This window comes from Periplaneta americana, chromosome 14, assembly GCF_040183065.1.
Source record: "Periplaneta americana isolate PAMFEO1 chromosome 14, P.americana_PAMFEO1_priV1, whole genome shotgun sequence".
NCBI lineage: Eukaryota > Metazoa > Arthropoda > Insecta > Blattodea > Blattidae > Periplaneta > Periplaneta americana.
Window position 1 is genome coordinate 141,403,681 of NC_091130.1, and position 21,341 is coordinate 141,425,021.

A 21,341-nucleotide genomic window follows, 5' to 3' on the forward strand; every position below is an offset into this window, starting at 1 on the left:
ATAATTTTATTCATTTCATACACACTCTAATAGTACATTATGCAACGAGCCTATAATGGTAGTAATTAAGATGCGAGTGTGTTTATGAAACGAGCGCTTGCGCTCGTTTCATAATTTTTATACGAGCGTCTTAATTACCGTTATAGTCAAGTTTCATACGACTTTTTATGCTCGACCATATTTCTAACTTGAAATTATTCAGAAATATTCATGTTATTCTTATCTGACTGAGGAGCGGAACTGACCTTGTGCAATACCTCGTAAATTGTGAGATGTGCGCAGACGCGAAAGTATTGATTTTTTCCGAGAAACCAATGTCCACATTGACCTTGATATAATCTAGAGATGAAAGAGTGATGGAACGGAGAAAAATTCTCTCCGGCGCCGGGATTTGAACCCGGGTTTTCAGCTCTACGTGCTGATGCTTTATCCACTAAGCCACGCCGGATACAATCCCGACGCCGTTTAGAATCGTCTCAGATTAAGCTCCATCTCTTGGGTTCCCTCTGGTGGCCGCCCTCTGCACTACGTCATAGATGTCTATGAACGCAGGACCGAAGTCCATACATGTGTTGAGGTGCACTCAGATGAGTGACTGATTGGCCGGGATCCGACGGTATGGGCGCCGTCTTAAATCCCGGCGCCGGAGAGAATTTTTCTCCGTTCCATCACTCTTTCATCATATGATGACGCAGAATATCTGCATGGAAATATCATATGTACTTCGGTACATCAAAATATATATAATCTAGAGAGTAAAATAAACATTAATCTTGATATAACATTGAAATTAAATTAGATATTGAAAAACGAGATGACAAATTGAATTTATTTGAATATTATTTACAATTAACGCTAATTATTATAGTAACAAAACTGACTTATTTCAAATATAGGTGATTTATTGTGCAATTAGTGAAATGAATTTGCGGGAATGTGCTTTGTGAAAGGCTGGAAGATGACGGTGAATTGATGATAATTTGTGTGTTGTTTTTTTCGACTGAGCTTAGTATTGTATTTGAGATTTCAATTTTATTTTGGATCGATTCTTCAACATAACCTTCTGCGACAATATTGGATTTCCAGCCTCCGTGACGTTTCGCTAGTTGTCTTTCGATTGCATATCCGAGAATAATCGATACTTTCGCTTTCATATTGCTACAATGCTATTTTCTGATTGGTGGAACACCTGAACTTTAATGAATAGGTGTACTTTAATGAGGTCCATTAAAGGGCTGCTACCAGATGTATAATTACTACATTTCGGCATGGTCGAGCATAAACACACATTCGATTCACAAGGATTTCAACCCATTCCTCGTTTGCTACCATATTTGTTCATGACTAAAAATGCAATTCAGTTATTAACAGAGATTTACTCCCTACACAAAGAGAAAAACAATGGCATTCTCTCTCTTTTTTTTTATGAAACCCAGTTTGATTTATAGACAAATATGAATCTGCCGGAACTGGATTTTGATAAAGCTTTAGCATTGTAACAAAATTCAGCCTGTACGGTGCCATCCAATAACTGTTGCTCAAGTTTGGACGACCGTTTTGTAGCCAAATACAATTATTATTATGGAACTATTGGGAAAGTGTCAGACCAAGTTAACATGCGACGGAAATAAAGCCCTTCCCAAGCGACCGGCCATCCAGCAGTTGATACAGTCAACTCAGTAATTCAATCATAAAAATAAGATTGCGATACATGTGAATGTAATCACTGAAAATTGTATATGCATTTACTCCAGAGGTAAGCAAGGGTATCAACTTATTTTAGAGGATTTTCGCGTATGACTAATTCATTCTATCCGACAGTAAAGATTACTTACGAAATGAAATTTTAAATATAAATAAAAGAATAATATAATTTAACTGTCTGTGCCAAGCAAAATAAAGTTAATATAATAAAGCTATGATGACAGTTAAACATTTTGAACTATTTGTTCATAATTATAAGTTTTGATCAATGATTCATTACCACGGAGCGAAACTTGTTGCCCGATGAAACATGTTTGCTGCTCCTTGGTTGTAGGTACGGGTTTGTTTACTTGCGAGTGAATATTCATGGTCAGCGGTGAAGAGGGATAGGCAGAGACTACAGATTTACCCATAATGACATGAAGTGTAGAATGAATACAGTAATTTATAATAATTAAGCTTCGTATTCCAGCTACCTAAAGACTGAAGTTAAAGACACATTGGGTATACAGTATAGTACGTCGAATATAGGTAATGCAAAGGATAAGGCCCGGTTGCAGAAACACCGATCAAAATATGATTGGCAATCAAGGAGGGTTTGATTGGCCATCAGTTCTATTTCTGTTGCAGAAAGAACAATCAGTGTTTGATCGGAGATCAGTCTTCCATCAGATTTGATCAACAGATTTTTGCTGGTTAAGTCAATGATCGTCGATCAAGTAGGTTATTTATGTTGTTCTGTTTACAATGCAGTTACTGTAATGTATATAGTAAATAGTTATAGCGTAACAATATTGTTTTCGACATAATGGATTCTTCTGATGAAGAAATTTCAGAATGAAAAAAATATTATTAAGAAGAAGGCGTTTCCGTGATAGACATGAATTGTTTTTATGTATAATGACAGAGAATTTGAGCAAAGATTTAGGTTAAGTAAGGATTCGTGTGTTTTGTTACTTTCAAAAATTGAAACAAATATATGAAGACAGACAAATCGAAACCTTCCACTTTCTCCTATGAACCAAGTTCTAATAATGCTGAGATTTTATGCTGTTGGAAGTTTTCAGGCGGTCTTGGGCTATCTTGTTAGGGTCCACAAATCAAGTATTTGCCGAGTAGTTAGGAATGTTACGTATGAAATTGCTTTGTTATGGCAGGGTCTCATAAATCCCCAAACTTCAATCAGGGAACGATTTGAAATCCAGAGAGAATTTTCAGCCATGTCAGGATTTCCAAGAATAGCCTAATATTGGTTGTATAGACTGCTCACATCCCCATCCAATCACCTGGTTGAAATGATGCCGAAATTTATCGACATAGAAAAGGATTCTTTTCTGTGAATATACAGGCAATATGTAGTCTACACCATCATTGAAATTCTGGAATGCTGTAGCCCGTTGGCAGGGTTCTACACATGACAACACAATATTTTTAATGAGTAGGTTACGAGCTCCATTTGTAAACAGAGAGATGGGAAATGGAATTATTTTGGGTTATGGAGGCTATGCATATTCCAATTTCTTGTCGACTCCCCTAGCAATTCCCACAACAGAAGCCCCCTCACGTTTTTTTTTTTTCTGTTTTGTTTGCTTCATTTTTGTTTCACTATATTGTAGTCTATATACAAATAGAATCCGCCTGTTTCCTTTCTACAAAAAGCAACAAAAAAGCAAAACATTCACTTGTTTTCCTAGTCACCGCCCACTTGACGCATTCGTTTCGCGACTTTGAAAGAGCATCAAATTGGCTATGGTTGTAAAATAGCGCTGTTGTCAAATGTATTTCTTTCTCAAATCAGCAATTAGTAAATTGAGACAAGTTAATTAGAGATTCACGTTTGTGCAACGCAATGAACAATCAAACACATGCTTGAGCTGTGATGTTAATTTTCGTCGTGACCTTTACAGTGAATAATAACGTGCATTCGTAAGTTACGGCACTGGAACATATGCGGATGTCACTCGAAATGATTCTATATTGCAAGAAATTCTTTCAATAGCACATGACGTTATAGGTGCATGATGTAGTACAAGATATTCCTATTGTCTGATATATTTTTTCGTGTTTCATTAGGATATTGCATGTCGCTCATCACTGAAAGTCCTCTAATTTTCTATGTAGATACTAGGCCTACTATAGAAATTCCCTAAAATGTAGATTATTCAATTTATTAATTGGGATATTAGCACTGAACATCATGGTAGGCTACACAAATCCATGCTAAACGTCGAGTTAATATCTTTATAATTTTCAGATTTTAATGGTAGTGTTTTTTTAGATTACGTTCAACACACTTTCTGCGCCTTTTGGTATTGCAGTGTCTTTCAGTGTACTGTTTTTGTCACTTTTACGTTTATTTTACAGAATTTATGTGTAATGTTGTCTATATTGACAGTGAAAATATTAGTTCAAATATTCTCAATAATACCCTGCAATATTACACGCTTGAGCGTCTTATCTAAAGCATTTTACCTCTGCAATGAACCTTCAATCAGACACAAAGATGTAGTTATTTAAATAATACGACTAGTAAGAGCAGTGATCGATAAGACTACTCACTATGACTGCGTCCCGGTTTTGACTTTCTAGAGGAAGCGGCCAGAGGATGTGTAACTATTTTGTATACGAACGTACCTGTACCAGCGCTGTGACGTCACATATACTTCGAATCAGACAACTTCATTCTACTGGGTGTTCAGTTCAAAATGTGTCATGGCTCGCTGTATGTCGTCATGTGGCTATCCGATGAGCCTAGAGAATTCAATCTTCCTACACTTTCGCAAAGGCGTATTACCTAAATGCGAGAGAAGTTGCCTAGCAAGTACGGCGTTCATTCTGAAGATTACTCACCGATACGTACGGTAACGCCAGTAGTGGCAAGAATGTGAACTATTTGGAAACACGTACTGAAGTGAGTTTTTTTTTTCTTACTGTCGGGATATGGGGAGAGGGTTAAGACGATTACTTACGTATTTGTTGACAGTAACTTGGACGGTCAACATGGACACGAAGCATTTGATTTGTGTTGTGGAATGTTTCCGTACGCAATCGATGATAACAAATACCCTGCGTACGACTTGCCCGCGCAAAACACAGTTCGAAAGAGGTTATGGTAGCACACAGACTTTACAGACCGCCATCTGTTGCTACGACATTCAAGTAATACCGTACACGTTCTCAAGTTCAGATTGAACGCCTTGATTAATAGGCAACTTCTCTGACATAAAAGCTGAAACTCGCTTCAAATCGCTGACTCACAACAGTGACGTCATGACACACTTTGAAATGAACACCCAGTAGTTTATAGGTAGCTGGAATACGAAGCCTACTAATAATGTAGGGGAGTCTGTAGGCAAATTAATTAACCATTTCAATTTGGACTTAAAGACTGAAATACAAGAATTATTTAAGCATGTCAGTAAATTGGTGATTCAGAAAATTGAAAAATACGAGTTACATGATTCGTATTCATTGTTTGTATTTTTAAATTGCTTATTCAACCCAATAAATATTTCACAGAAAAATGTTAATAATGTTAATGCTCTCACACAAAGGGTTAAAACAATGAGTTACTTCAAGGATATAAAAAGTACTGATTGCAGTGTAGCAATTCTTACTTTGAAAGAAATAGTTTTGAAACAATCATCCAACACTTTCAATGTTAAAGTTGATGTGATTGAGCCATTAGGAGCTCTCATGTTGAATTACCCTGAATTTACACCTGCTGTGTTGAAATGTGTTCTGGCATCTGTTGAACTAATTGATATATGAATCCTTTTTTATCATTATTTTGACACCTAGTGCGTAATATAGGATTATTTTTACACGTAAAAATCTCTTTCTAATTTATACGAAATTATTGCGATTATCTTACAACTAATTGGCGATAAAACGCGAAATATAATATTTTAACAGTTTTTTTTTTTTTCGAAATTAATCCGAAATTCTATGATCTTTAGCTCATGATGTAAGTTGCTCGTCGCAGTTGATACAGCGTCGTAAAATAACCAACTAAAAAAGTTACTCGTCGATTGCAAAACAAAGGAAGTAACTAGGGAACAACAACAAAGGAGCACGATCCACACCGCCTTCTATTGTACACAATAGAGGGATCTATCTTCGGACAGTTGACTGAATAATAATAATAATAATAATAATAATAATAATAATAATAATAATAATAATAATAAAATAATAATAATCCTAAAACTATTAGGAAAAACACGGAAATTGTACTTCAAACAAATAAAAAGATAGATTTTAGAAGTAAATCCCGAAAAGACAGAGTATATGTTTATTTTTCGTGACCAGAATATTGTACGAAATGGAAAAATATAAAAATTTGAAGTTTATCCTTTGAAGAGGTGAAAAAATTCAAATATCTTGGAGCAACAGTAACAAATATAAATGATACTCGGGAGGAAATTAAACGCAGAATAAATATGGGAAATGCGTGTTATTATTCGGTTGAGAAGCTTTTATCGTCCAGTCTGCTCTCAAGAAGTCTGAAAGTTAGAATTTATAAAACAGTTATATCACCGGTTGTTCTGTATGGCTGTGAAACTTGGACTCTCACTTTGAGAGAGGAACAGAGGTTAAGAGTGTTTGAGAATAAGGTACTTAGGAAAATATTTGAAGCTAAGAGGGATGAAGTTACAGGAGAATGGAGAAAGTTACACAACGCAGAACTGCACGCATTGTATTCTTCACCTGAGATAATTAGGAACATTAAATCCAGACGTTTGAGATGGGCAGGCCATGTAGCACGTATGGGCGAATCCAGAAATGCATATAGAGTGTTAGTTGGGAGACCGGAGGGAAAGAGACCTTTGGCGTGGCCGAGACGTAGATGGGAGGATAATGTTAAAATGGATTTGAGGGAGGTGGGATATGATGATAGAGACTGGAGGATTAATCTTGCTCAGGATAGGAACCGACGGCGGGCTTATGTGAGGGCGGCAATGAACCTCAGGGTTCCTTAAAAGCCATAAGTGATTAAGATAATAATAATAATAATAATAATCTTAATAATAATAATAATAATAATAATAATAATAATAATAATTTACAATCTAGTTTTAATATTTTGTAAACACAATCTATAGAGTGAAAAGTAATTAAACCGACAGGTTGTATAGGACATCAAAACAAACGGTTTTCTGTAATAACATATTTTCTTCAGAGGCTTTATTAAACCGGCAGAGGACGTATGCGTTCTTCAGTTCATGACTACTCTACAAATTCACATTTTGTTCTACGTCTTGAACCAATGCAGTGCTTCATTAAACCGCCAGAGAGCGTATGGGTTCTCCAGTTCATGACTACTCTACAAATTCACACCGTTTGTGTGACTTCTAGAACAATTTCCAGGGAAGTGGATTGGCAGAGGCGGTCCTGTTTCTTGGCCTTCTCGATCTCCTGATTTGACCCCTCTGGTTTTTTGTGGGAACAGATGCGTAATCTTGTTTACGCAACCCAAATGAATCAGAAGATGATCTGCTGGCTCGAATATTTGCTCCAGTAGGAGAAATTAACGATAATTCTGAAGTCTTTCACCGCGTTAGACAATCCATGTAACCGCCGATGTAACCTTTGTGTAAAGGTCAGTGGAGGTATTTCTGAACATCTTTTGCAATGATTTTGTTGTGTAAACGTTTTAAAAGAGACTCAAGCAATAAAGTATGGCAATGGTTTGTGTTAAATTAAGATCTGGTGTCGCGAAATAGTGCCTCACAGCATATTTTATTAGCGAGAACTGTTTTTTGTGTTCCATACAGTCTCCCGGAGTTTGTCGATATAATTAATTTTCACCCTGGGTGTTGTAATTTGTTCCTGAATTTACCTGGAGAAATTGAGGTAAATGACGAAAACTTTCAGTTAGGATAGATGGCTTCGGGAATCTAAATCCGGGTCTTTCCAACGCGGATAAATTGTGATTTATGTGCAAAGTCTTGCACAGTTTATTTGTTATTCCATGCACAACCTCCTCCGCAATCATGGTAAACAGAGAATTGCCGTACTGCTGACCAATTTCGGTGGTTCTGCCTCCATTTGCGTATATGTAACTTAAACAGCGTAGAAGACGGGAGCTCATTCAGTGGAACAGAACACGATAAAATTGGAAAGAGAATTCAACTGGAGAGAGAGAGAGAGAGAGAGAGAGAGAGAGAGAGAGGAGCACGGAAACACGAGTCGGTGGAAATTGTGGTGAGAGATGTAAGATTTGCAAACCGGAGAGAGGCAGAAATGGAGAGAATTCGTCGTCGATTAGTAACATGAATACTACAGTCAAAATCGATTCCACGCAAGCTACTGCGTGTGTATCAAATGGATTTCAAGTGGCAAGTGTGCACAGAGAAAGTAAACATTGATATAATGTAAATCATGATTACGCTGCAATAAATATCTAGCACTATTTTCAATTATGTAGTAAAATATTTGTCGGATTCTAACACAAAACGCGGGTGCTATTGGAAAGTACATAGATACTGCACATCACTGAAATCCGTCCAGCATTTTAAAGTAGATGATGCGATTCATTTCTCATTCAGCCGATTATTTAAAAAAAAGAAACGCCGATTTAGTAGAATGCGTTTGAGTCTAAAGAAAGGAGACAACAGTACAATGTCACAAACACGTTCACGCCTGAGTATTTTTGCCAACGTAAATATTATTCATGCCTTGAAAACGACGAAAATATCAAGGATATTGCTGGATAGTTTAAGGTAATATTTATTTATTTATATATTTAAGTATTTATCTATTCATTCCTTTATTGAATCATTCATTCACTGACTCACTCACTTATTTACTTATTTATTCATTCATTCATTCACTCATTTATTTATTATTTTATTTTATAGATAGATATATTCTAGGACAGCGGTGACCAAAGCTGGTGTCATGATTACATCACAGACATTCAAATGGGTACGAGGAGTTTCCTGTGCATTGCTGTGTATTTTATTCACGTACTGAAGGCAAGCAGAGGCGGTATCATGTCGCTCTACAAACTCTGTCTCTACAAGCAGTAAGAGGTGGTTTAGTAAAGAATGAGAAGGAGAACTTCTTTGTTGTTCTGTCGGACAAAATGTAATATGTTTACTTTGCTCAACGGTTCAATTAGGAGCATATAGAAACATTAATTTACACGCTTAATAATGTATTATTATTATTATTATTATTATTATTATTATTATTATTATTATTACTGACCACTAGGTATGTGTGTCTAAAATTCTTCTGTACGTGCATGAATATTGATATTTTTCGATCTTGTCCCTAGAAGCATAAAATTATTAGATTTTATCTCAATTTTAATCTTTTTAATCTTTAGATGAGGATAAATATTTATTAGTTATTCATTTAATAATAATATTATAGAAAAACTAATTCAATATTATGTGCCAACGAACTGTTAAACGCCAGGAATTGACATGTCTTAAATCATAGCCAGGAAGAGAAAGATGAGATAATTAATGTAAGGAAGTCGGCTACCTAATGGGGTTTGAAATATCTCGTGCTCTAAAGCCTTTTAATAGAACAGAATTTCTCAAAAGAGTAACGATTAAAATAGCTTAAAGGGAGGCAGAGGTGAAATTTTTGAACAAAACTGAAGAAAAAATGAAAATTTGTTTTTTTCCATTTTTATTATCTTTATTTTCATATTCTGATGTTAGCTTTTGATTTTGTGCCCTTAAAAGTATGCAATTAAAACCAAGATAACTGTATTACTATACGAGTATTATTCCCATAATAAACTAATACTTATCATTATTTATATACCTTCTCTGAACATATAAATAAAAAGAAATATTGAAAATTTCTTACAATATGGTGAATGGAGCATTTTATATCAAACGATACAAAGTTTTATAAAATTATTAATATTTAAAGAACTATTGTACTTAGAAAGTTGAAACTTGGTATGTCCATTACTAATAACATACTTAGTATTCATGATCAATTTCAAACAAATCGGATAAATTTTATGGATTTTGAAATATTCACCTCTGTCTTCCCTTAAATAACTATCCATAACAAGTTTTTTATTTTGAAAAACTACGAATTTTTCGGCCAAGTCGTCTATGATGATGCTTGGCCTTCCACTGCGCTCCTCGTCATGCACATTTTGGCGTCCTGCTGAAAATTGTCTACAGTAGCCACGCACCATCTGCTTGCTCATGACGTTAGGCCCATAGACCTGACACAGCTGACCATAAATTTCAATCGCTTCTATGCCTTGTGCATTCAAAAACTTTATCACTGATCGCACTTCATACGCGGCGGGAGCTGGAATAGGAGCGTCCATCTTCAACCAATGCAACAAGGCTACTGAGAGCACTCGGGAAGTTCCGCTAGCGCATGCGCCACGCCAGGGCGTATATCACGTATACGCAGTCGCTTCGCGCAACATATGGTTTGCTAGCTGTGGGACGAGTGGGAAATCTACTTTACGGACGCGCCTCGTATATACATGAAAACTTTTATCACAGCGAAAAAATCGCTACGGACTTTTGCATCAATACAATACATTTCATTTTGGGAGGGTCGGTAGCAGGCATCCATTTCTCAGAAGAGGGCACCAGGCTTATACCGGAATTTCTAGAGATAACATAGAACACAACAATGACAAATATCCTCCTTAACATAGAAAATATTTTGTGCGAGATCGTGCGTATTTGCTTGGTTTCCGCACAAAACCAATCCGCGGAAAGTCTAAAATTCCACATTCAGTATTCCCAACCTAACACCCATAACAATTTCCCTCTTCTTACCGCTTAAGTAACATATTGATTTTACTGCTTTAGGCTTTTAACATTTTATTTTTAGAGACGTTCAATATAGTAATAATTATAAATTGGAAACTTACCACTGCAATTTCACCTAAATTACACTGTTAATTATTGTTTTTAAATATTTGCAAACATTAAGGAAACTCTACAACTCCACTAAAGTTACTGCATTCGTGATGCAAGTAACATTAAGGAAACCGTGAAAAAATCAACAAGATTCCAGACTCATCATAGACTGTGGGGGGGGGGGAAGACAGACGTATATCACGGCCTGCTGGAGTATAGTAAACATAAAAAACATTTTAAAGCAACAATGTTGAAGATAGATATTTTTGTTTTGCAAATTTGCCGTCATTGAACAGAAACCAAGATTGAGATTTCATTGCAACTAATTAGAAATTCCTCTTTCAGGTATGTAATAAACGATCTTCGCACAAAATAATGTAGGATACACGAGCGGTATGTTTTGTTTCAATTCTCGGAAATTAAAAAAGCTCAACTAATTTTCGCTTTTTCAAACTTTTCCTCGAACATGAAAACTTCAACATACCGCTCTTGTAACGCACATTACTATTAATCTTCAGATTGTGTGCATATATTCAGAAGAACTGTGCCACATTCACGAATTTGACCCTGATAAAAGAAGATGCGATATATTATTCGCAAAATGTTGATATCTTCAATGTTTCGTTACGGGATATTAATGAAGCGTGCATTTCCAGAACGTTGTAAGTGCCAATTTGTGAAGTTTACAGTAAGAACAAAATAAATAGTTTTATACAGTGCATACAACGTTGTGACTTGCACAACCTGAAAGTGCACTACTTCATTACTTGGAGCAGCATTTTTTTCATAACCTTTCGTAATATTGTCAAACAGGACACCTACAACTGATATATGTGAAAAAATAGATTCTCCCTGTTTCGGCACTTACAACGTTATTGAAATGCACGCTTCATTTAGCAAAATACTTATATAAAAACGTTGCCACCTTCACATAACTGCAGTCGATGAGTGAAAGTCAAGTTCATTCAGAATGTACATACTAGAATATTGGGGTAAAGCTCCCACTACATAAAATTTAATGTTCATGCGGCAACGAAGCGAATAAAGATTCCCTGCACTGACATTTGTTTGACACCAGTTGCAATGTCTGTGAAGTCATATTTCAGGAAAGGAGAGAAAAGGTTACAGGAAAGTAGCAGATTCAGGATGAGGTAAGCCATAATCTCTGCACTGTCAAGTCCACTACTGTGAAGTAAAGGTTAGCATGCCTAACCATGACACGAGCGGCCTGTGTTCAAATCCTGGTTGGGACAAGTTACCTGGTTGAGGTTTTTTTCGGGGTTTTCCCTCAACCTTTTGACAGCAAATGCTGGTTAACTTTCGGCGCTGGATCTCGTACTCATTTCGCTGGTATTATCACCTTCATCTCATTCAGATACTAGATAATCACGGTAATTGATAAAACGTCGTAAAATAATTAATAAAAAGCACTGTCAAATTTGCACTATCATTAGCATTTAGACCTACAACTGCGAAAACACACACACACATATATCGCACCCTCAGAACTATACTGCCGTTAACTTCCAAAACACTATTTTGAGAAAATCGAGTTTAAAGATTTGAAATGCACTTCAAAATTTAATGTCACATTGACATATAAATCTGTGTACAAAAAATCGGATGTTTATCTTAAAACCCTGAATTTTGAAGTGCGTTTCAAATCTTTAAACTCGATTTTCTCAAAACAGGCAGGGTTTGGAATTGAACGGGCTACATCAGCTTCTTGTCTATGCGGATGACGTGAATATGTTAGGAGAAAATACACAAACGATTAGAGAAAACACGGGAATTTTACTTGAAGCAAGTAAAGCGAACGGTTTGGAAGTTAATCCCGAAAAGATATGATTATGTCTCGTGATCAGAATATTGTACGAAATGGAAATATAAAAATTGGAGATTTATCCTTCGAAGAGGTTGAAAAATTCAAATATCTTGGAGCAACAGTAACACATATAAATGAAACTCGGGAGGAAATTAAACACAGAATAAATATGGGAAATGCCTGTTATTATTCGGTTGAGAAGCTTTTATCATCTAGTCTGCTGCCAAAAAATCTGAAGGTTAGAATTTATAAAACAGTTATATTACCGGTTGTTCTGTATGGTTGTGAAACTTGGACTCTCACTTTGAGAGAGGAACATAGGTTAAGGGTGTTTGAGAATAAGGTGCTTAGGAAAATATTTGGGGCTAAGAGGGATGAAGTTACAGGAGAATGGACAAAGTTACACAACGCAGAACTGCACGCATTGTATTCTTCACCTGACATAATTAGGAACATTAAATCCAGACGTTTGAGATGGGCAGGGAATATAGCACATCTTTGGGGAGGCCGAGACGTAGATGGGAGGATAATATTAAAATGGATTTGAGGGAAGTGGAATATGATGATAGACTGGATTAACCTTGCACAGGATAGGGACCGATGGCGGGCTTATGTGAGGGCGGCAATGAACCTTCGGGTTTCTTAAAAGCCATTTTTAAGTAAGTGTTTTGAGAGTTACGACAGTATAGTTCGAGGGTGTGATACAAGCTACATCTTTTTTTTTTCAAAAGTAACACATAATTGCAATTAAAATAAAATAAAATTATGGCATTTCGGTAAAAACGCTCAGACATGTAGATCCCTGTATTTGGAAATTAATATCTTTGTAGATACCAAATATTTTTGCGACCATTGATGTGTAAGTTATAACGTTTCAACAAAACGTATATATGGTCTATGGCTTAAAAATAGATAATGGTTTGCCTGACGAAATTAAAAATATGAATGACTTAAGGTGTTTTAAAAGATACATCAAAAGAATTTTAACAAATCTCTGTCCCCACAATTTAGATGAAATACATGTGGATTTACATTGGTGATAATTTATTACAATTTTATCCGTTTTAATTATCGTTTTTCGTTTGTTCTTTGACAAGTCCTATGGTTTTTAACTCCTTTATAAATAAATTAATAAATAAATTAATTAATAAGATACACCCGTTCATTACTACGTATAACAGGAGCATCGTCTTAGATTATTCTGTGGAATGTATTGGGTGCCGGAAAGTAAAACCACGTGTTTAGTACTCCATACTATTCATAGTACGCAACTGGTAAAGAAAACCTGCTGCCTTCTTTGGTATAATTCTTCTGTAGAATTATTAGCAATTTCCAACTCGATAATAGTACACTGTAAGCTAAACAAAAATGGCGCAAAATATATTAAGATAATAAAAAACAAATAACGACTGGCATATAAATGTAACTGCATACAGGATGAAATTGGGAATATTCCGGGAAGACACCGAGCAAACAGAGATCTGACAGGTCTCTAAAATGTATTGTTGTTGATGTTTAAAATTTCATATAACTTAATATGCGATGTATTTACAACTTCCAGAAACACATAAATCAAGGATCTGCTCTGTACACAACACGTTCATGGATCAAATGCCGCACAGTTGACAGGTGGTATCACCGCGTGTCGTATTAACTCACTCCATAGCTTGCATAATTATTATTGGCCCTTCATTTCTTAGTGATCTCCTCAGTTTTTAAGTGAAAATTCTAAAGTAAATTTAATAAAAACGAATGACAATTACTTTATGTCCTCTACTTTCCTTCTTAAACCACCAACTTAGCGCATGCCAGCAATGAGAAACTACTTCATGTTGCAATAAAAATCAATTCTACAACACGAACACAGATTTAAGTAAACCACAACACAAATGTCTACATTTCGATTTAAGTAAAGCACGACACAAAAGTCTACATTTCGATTTAAGTAAAGCACGACACAAATGTCTACATTTCGATTTAAGTAAAGCACAACACAAATGTCTACATTTCGATTTAAGTAAAGCACGACACAAATGTCTACATTTCAATTTAAGTAAAGCACGACACAAATGTCTACATTTCGATTTAAGTAAAGCACGACACAAATGTCTACATTTCGATTTAAGTAAAGCACGACACAAATTTCTACATTTCGATTTAAATAAAGCACAACATAAATGTCTACATTTCGATTTAAGTAAAGCACGACACAAATGTCTACATTTCGATTTAAGTAAAGCACAACACAAATTTCTACATTTCGATTTAAGTAAAGCACGACATAAATGTCTACATTTCGATTTAAGTAAAGCACGACAGAAATGTCTACATTTCGATTTAAGTAAAGCACGACACAAATGTCTACATTTCGATTTAAGTAAAGCACAACACAAATGTCCACATATCAACCAAGTTTAGTCAAAGACACTTCAATATTACTGTTGAAATTGTTCCGAAAATGGAGTAAATTTAAAAAATAACATTCGTACTGTGTAAAACTTGTATTTCCAAACTAGGCTGCTTATGGTGAATCTTCGATCCCGTTACGCACAACAGACGGGGAGGGGAGTACTTATATCCTTGGACATAATCTCAAAATTGTAGCACATCAATTTTAAGACACGATGCGATCATTGCGAAAGCTGTAAACCCATCCATGTACCCGACCTATAATTTTCTCCAAATAAATCCCATTGCCCAAAAAATAATAAATAATTTAATGATAAAACCTTTTCAAGGCTCTCTATGAAAAAATGCTCAGAAGAATTTATTTTTATTTTATTTTATTGGGTTATTTTACGACGCTTTATCAACATCTCAGGTTATTTAGCGTCTGAATGATATGAAGGTGATAATGCCGGTGAAATGATTCTGGGGTCCAGCATCCATAGTTACCCAGCATTTGCTCATATTGGGCTGAGGGAAAACCCCGGAAAAAACCTCAACCAGGTAACTTGCCCCGACCGGGATTCGAACCCGGGCCAAATGGTTTCGCGGCCAGACGCGCTGACCGTTACTCCACAGGTGTGGACGCCCAGAAGAATGAGATGAAGAATACTTCTGAAATAATAAATAAGAGGCATTTTCACACGAAATCATCACGTAACCCAGTGGTACCACCGTTATGTTGCACTGCGCGGAAAGTACTTCTTTCCTTAGTCCAGGGCAAATCTATTTCTGTACCTATTTACCAAAAAGGGTAGCCTATATACAAAACATACTAAAAACCAGAACATACCAAACCTAACCTGTCACTGATTCTAGACCTTACGAAAATAATTTATCTATTTTTCCAGATATATGTAGACTATATTTATAAAGTTATACAATCTCTCAGTTCCATTTTATTATGAAATAACGCAACATAAATCAGCCGTCAATCCCGTGTGTGTTGCGTAGCGAGATCTGTTGGTGGTGGTGGTGATTATTATTATTATTATTATTATTATTATTATTATTAGAGAACATTAATTTTGAACGTATTGAAATTATTTTAACAAAATATGTAACTTCATATTTTTCCAGTCTGTTATTATTAAATTTAATTAGATATTGTATTGAATATTATTTCTGAAATTATAAAATAGATTTTTATTATACATAGTGTAGTATTTGAGTTGTTAAAAGGCAAAAATTAGAGGCAAAATCAAGAACAACATTCAATAATGCTAGAACACACCACAAAGACATTTAAACATCAAAATAAAATGATAATAAACAACTAACAAATGACAATTAAAAATACGAATTATCCCTGATTCTAGACCTTACAAAAATAATTTATCTATTTTTCCAGATATATGTATATTTGCAAAGTTATAGTATCTCTCAGTTCCATTTCATTATAAAATAACGCAACATAAATGAGACGTCAATCCCGTGTGTAGTGCATAGTGAGATCTGTTGGTGGTTATTATTATTATTATTATTATTATTATTATTATTATTATTATTATTATTATTATAGAACATTAATTTTGAACGTAATGAAATTATTTTTAACAAAACCTGTAACTTCACATTTTTCCAGTCTGTTATTATTAGATTTGATTACGTATTGTATTGAATATTATTTCTGAAATTATAAAATAGATTTTTATTATACATCGTGTAGTATTTGAGTTGTTAAAAGGCAAAAATTAGAGGCAAAATCAAGAACAACATTCAATAATGCTAGAACACATCTCAAAGACATTTAAACATCAAAATAAAATTATAATAAACAACTAACAAATGACAATTAAAAATATAAATGTGTATCTCTGATTCTAGACCTTACACTTCCAGATATACGTATATTTGCAAACTTATAATATCTCTCAGATCCATTTCATTATAAAATAACGCAACAAAAATCAGACGTCAATCCCGTGTGTGGTGCATAGCGAGATCTATTGGTGGTGGTTACTATTATTATTATTATTATTATTATTATTATTATTGTTATTATTATTAGAGAACATTAATTTTGAACGTATTGAAATTATTTTAACAAAACATGTAACTTCATATTTCCAGTCTGTTGTTAAATTTAATTACGTGTTGTATTCAATATTATTTCTGAAATTATAAAATAGATTTTGATTATACATCGTGTAGTATTTGAGTTGTTAAAAGGCAAAATCAAGAACAACATTCAATAATGCTAAAACACACCACAAAGACATTTAAACATCAAAATAAAATTATAATAAACAACTAACAAATGACAATTAAAGATACGAACGTTTGTCTTACTTCTGGTCTTTCATGAAGGCGATTGGTCCATTTTACGGGGGGAAAAAAAGTCGGTAAAATAACAGAAAAATAATATATATGAAAGTATTAAATAACTGGTCAAAAAATAATAACAAACTTCCCGCTTACGTCGTAGTCAGCGATTAAGATTCGCAGCGAACTCAAAACAGCGACTGGACGTTTCCGCGGTTTGTGTCGCCGCAACAGAAAAAGGTAAGTATGTTTTCCAAACTGATCTCTCGCCCCGCCAGACGCGTGGTTCCCTCTGACCGGGCCGCTGTAAGCACGACTGCGCCGTGCCGCTGTTCCACCGGATTGGTGCTCCAGCCTGTTACATACGGTCCTCCCCGAATCTCGCCACTTCGGAAGCTTGGCCCAAAAAAAAAACAAAAAGCATAACAACTCCGCCTAAAAGTGCACCCTCTTCTGCGAACTGCGTCCCAGTACTCTTTACAGCCTTATGGGCCGCACGCTTGTCACGACGAATGCTACTGGAAAATACAGGCTGCTTATCAAAGAAAACTACACCACCACAACTTTCATCATAAACAGATTAATCGATCGATATTCAGTGCTCCTGTCCTTACACACGGTAGGATAAGATGGCTTCGAGGTCATCCATCACACATACAAACACGGTCTTCTTGATAATACACCAGGAATGTCATGAAAAATTCAGCGGCAAAGTCGATATACGGTGAATCGAATGGCTGGCTAACTTCTTTCAAATGAAGTCAGAACGTCGAGTTAGACAGTATTTAGTATTTATTTATTTAACCTGGTACAGATAAAGCCGTCAGGCCTTCTCTGCCCCTCTACCAGGAGATTCCAACTGTAATACGAAGAATAAAATTACAATTAGTATTAAATTTACAAATACAATTACAAGTAAAATTACAATTAGTATTAAATTTACAATTACAATTACAATAAAAAAATCAAAGTACGAAAAGATTACCTCACTAATTAAAGCTAGATAATTTATCAACAGTAATCTCACTAGAGGTTTTGATTTATCTAGAGAAAATCAAAACTCGAGTGCGATTTAATTGACTATTACACGATTAGAAGAAAGCATATAAAGATTATAAGTAACAAAGTACTCCAATACAATAAAATATTAATTGACTTACGAAAATAAACCTGTCTTCAAATGTATTATTGCACCATTACGCTAGATGGCAGTTGTGCCAACTATGGAATCTTCATTGAACTCTGTAGACGGTTACTAGTCAAGAAGGCTTTGTTGATTCAGTTTCATTTTTATTAAGACAATTGCATTCCACTTCAATTATCCGAATCCCAGTAATCAGCGTCACTTGACAGATGATTTTCAATAAATCTTAATATTAAACAATCTCTGATACGTGACTATCCATAATATCATATAGCAGAAGCTATAACATAACCTAACTAATATACACAAGTGTTAGAAAAGTTTTAATTAACGACGACGACATAAAAAATAAACATGAATAATTTTAAAAGGAATAATTATTGAATGTACAATTTTCAAATTTGAATGTGGTTGGTGGTTCAATTGATGTTATATTGGACGTGTGCGTAATAGAAGTGGAACTCGTTGATTTAGGCCTACATGGTGTATTCAACCTATTCAGGATTTCCGAATGGTGCTCTTCATTTATTTGTAAATCGGATTTCAGAAGATGCATAGGTATGATCAGTGATTTTTATTAATTCTTGTTCTTGAATGTCAATGCGAGTCATATTTGAAACTGCTGTGCATCGACTGGAGTGGTTTGTAATTTTATATATATTTTTGACGTCTAGACCAGCGCAGTTTCAAATGTAGGCAAACAAAGAAACAAATGCTAGGGACGCGATAAAATTAAACAAATGCTAGGGACGCGATAAAATTAAACAAATGCTAGGGACGCGATAAAATTGTGCGATAAGCAGCCATGATTGGTTGAAATACGTCCTTTCGTATCGTTTTATTGGTCAAAAGTAGTATGACGTAGTAAGAGTGTAATAGTCATAGAAAAACAAAGAATATTTTATATTTACTGAATTACAGATTAAACCTAGAATAACAAAATTGTATAGTGATGAAATTACTGGATATTGAAATATTTTGTGATAGATTAAGGAAACTATTTACAAGAAATCAATTACTGACCAAGTGCCTAGTAAGTTTGCGTTTGAATTCAATTTTATTTCGACAGTCCCTGATGCTAGCATGTAGCGAATTCCACAGTCTTGGCAGGGCTAATGTGAAAGAGGATGAGTATGAGGAGGTGCGATGGGATGGTATTGTTAGTATTGTTTCATGACGAGAGCGTGTGTTCAGATTATGGTAGGAAGAAAGGTAAGTGAAGCGAGACGACAGGTACGAAGGAATAGAAGAGTTCAAGATTTCGAAGAGAAAGAGGAGTGAATGTAAATTTCTTTTCATATCTAGTTTAAGCCAACCTATTGCTTCCAGGAATGGGGTAATATAATCATATTTACGAACATTGCTTACAAAACGTACACACAAATTATGAGCACGTTGAAGTTTCGTTTTGTTGTCGCTGGAGAGGTCAGTCAGTAAAATGTCAGCATAGTCAAAATAGGGAAATACAAGTGTCTGCACAAGGGACTTTTTTAAGTGAGAGGGGAGATGAACATTTATCCTTTTTAGCACATGGATAACAGAATATACTTTTCTGCAGGTTTGTGTGATTTGCAGGTCCCAGTTGAGATTATTATCCATGTGAATGCCAAGATTTTTTACTGAAGAACTGAAAGGGATATGCGCTGTACTTACTTTAACGGGGGAAATGTAGTTGTGATAACTATAGTTCGAATTTGAGGCACATTTACTCTGAAGTTAAGTACACGCAGAATAATACAGTGCTTACAAAGCAGCTGGCAAGGTAGTCCTTTACCTCATACACACATCATGTTATTTGGATGGAGCAGCCGTGGCGAAAATGTGACTCACGAGCACATTGTGGCTCGCATTGATAGCTGTGCATTTCCCTTGCGTCCTACCTTCAACAACCCCCACCCTCTCACTCACTGGAGTCAAACTCCGTTCCATATGTATTTGTCTGACCTGCGAGTGGCGAATCGTCGCAATGTCTCTCTCAAAACCACGTACTTCTACAAAAACGAAAGTTTCGAGTAGGATGAGAGAATGCAATTTTTTTTTTTTTTTTTTTTTTTTTTTTTTTTTTTTTTTTTTTTTTTTTTTTTGCTGACAATATGAGAATATTAAATGTGTGATTTGTTCACAAGTATTACAAGGAAAACGGTTGTATAACATAAAACGGCATTATAAGTTACTAGATGTTACTGATGAAACATTAACAGGTTAAGAGTTACTATTATTATTATTATTATTATTATTATTATTATCATCTCTGTACGTCTATCCTTTTTCAGCAGATGTACGAATAATGCGGTTAGACCTTCAATTTTATTTAAACTTACAGATTTACAATGTGATGTTAAATGAAAGCTAGATGTAAGGACTTGACAAAAGTTCAACCTTTCAAATCTTTGCCAAAAAATAAATATTCGAAGCTTCGTTCTTTCGCTTGCTCTTTTGAAGCCATGTTCGCTACAACTTACGTTTGTGAAAAATTATTTTCAACAATGAAAATAGTAAAAACCAAATTTACATCACAACTGACAGATCTTCGTGATCGATTACGATTGGCAATAAGTGACATAATTCCTGATTTTGAAACTCTGTCGTAGAGACATTCTGAAGAGAATTAATTTTAGGTTGTGATAATGTGTCCTATGTTTTCTTGTTAATTTCTTTCTTCGTTACACGTACTAAACATTAGTTTGTAGCCTTGTACTCTATAAAATTATATTTAAGTGCTTGACGTAAGGAAAATGAAAATCCGTTAATAAGTCAGACAGTTGCTTCACTTCCCCTTCGGGTTTTCGCCTACCTCCATAGGTGCTATGCACGTTGCAGATTACATAGTGGCTCGGCGCACGATCACACTTTCGCCACGGTTGCGATGGAGCAATATAAGTCAAGCAAGAAAAAAATTAAAAGTTCGCCTGAATGACAAACGTAAATTTTACGTTGGTTGGAATACATCACATTATCGTCTCTAGGGTGTAGGAACGTAATATTATTCTTATGCCTATAAACAGTTACACAGGACAATACTATTTACAAAGGTATTTTGCAACAATAATAATAATAATAATAACACTTTATTATAATATCAGAACACATACCATTT

The 21,341-nt window shown here is 35.0% G+C and overlaps 1 protein-coding gene across 2 annotated transcripts in view; it reads right to left on the reverse strand.

Moving 5' to 3' along the window:
• Window positions 1-21,341, reverse strand: part of mtd (TLD domain-containing protein mustard) — a 1,649,382-nt gene that overhangs the window by 1,595,446 nt on the left and 32,595 nt on the right. The window contains exon 1 of one of the 2 annotated variants that reach the window (XM_069846157.1): window positions 17,128-17,394. The exons of the other annotated variant lie outside the window; for it this stretch is intronic. The gene's annotated coding sequence lies outside the window, so the exon portion shown is untranslated. Of the gene's footprint in view, window positions 1-17,127; window positions 17,395-21,341 lie in introns of those variants that run through there. 2 annotated transcript variants of the gene reach the window in all.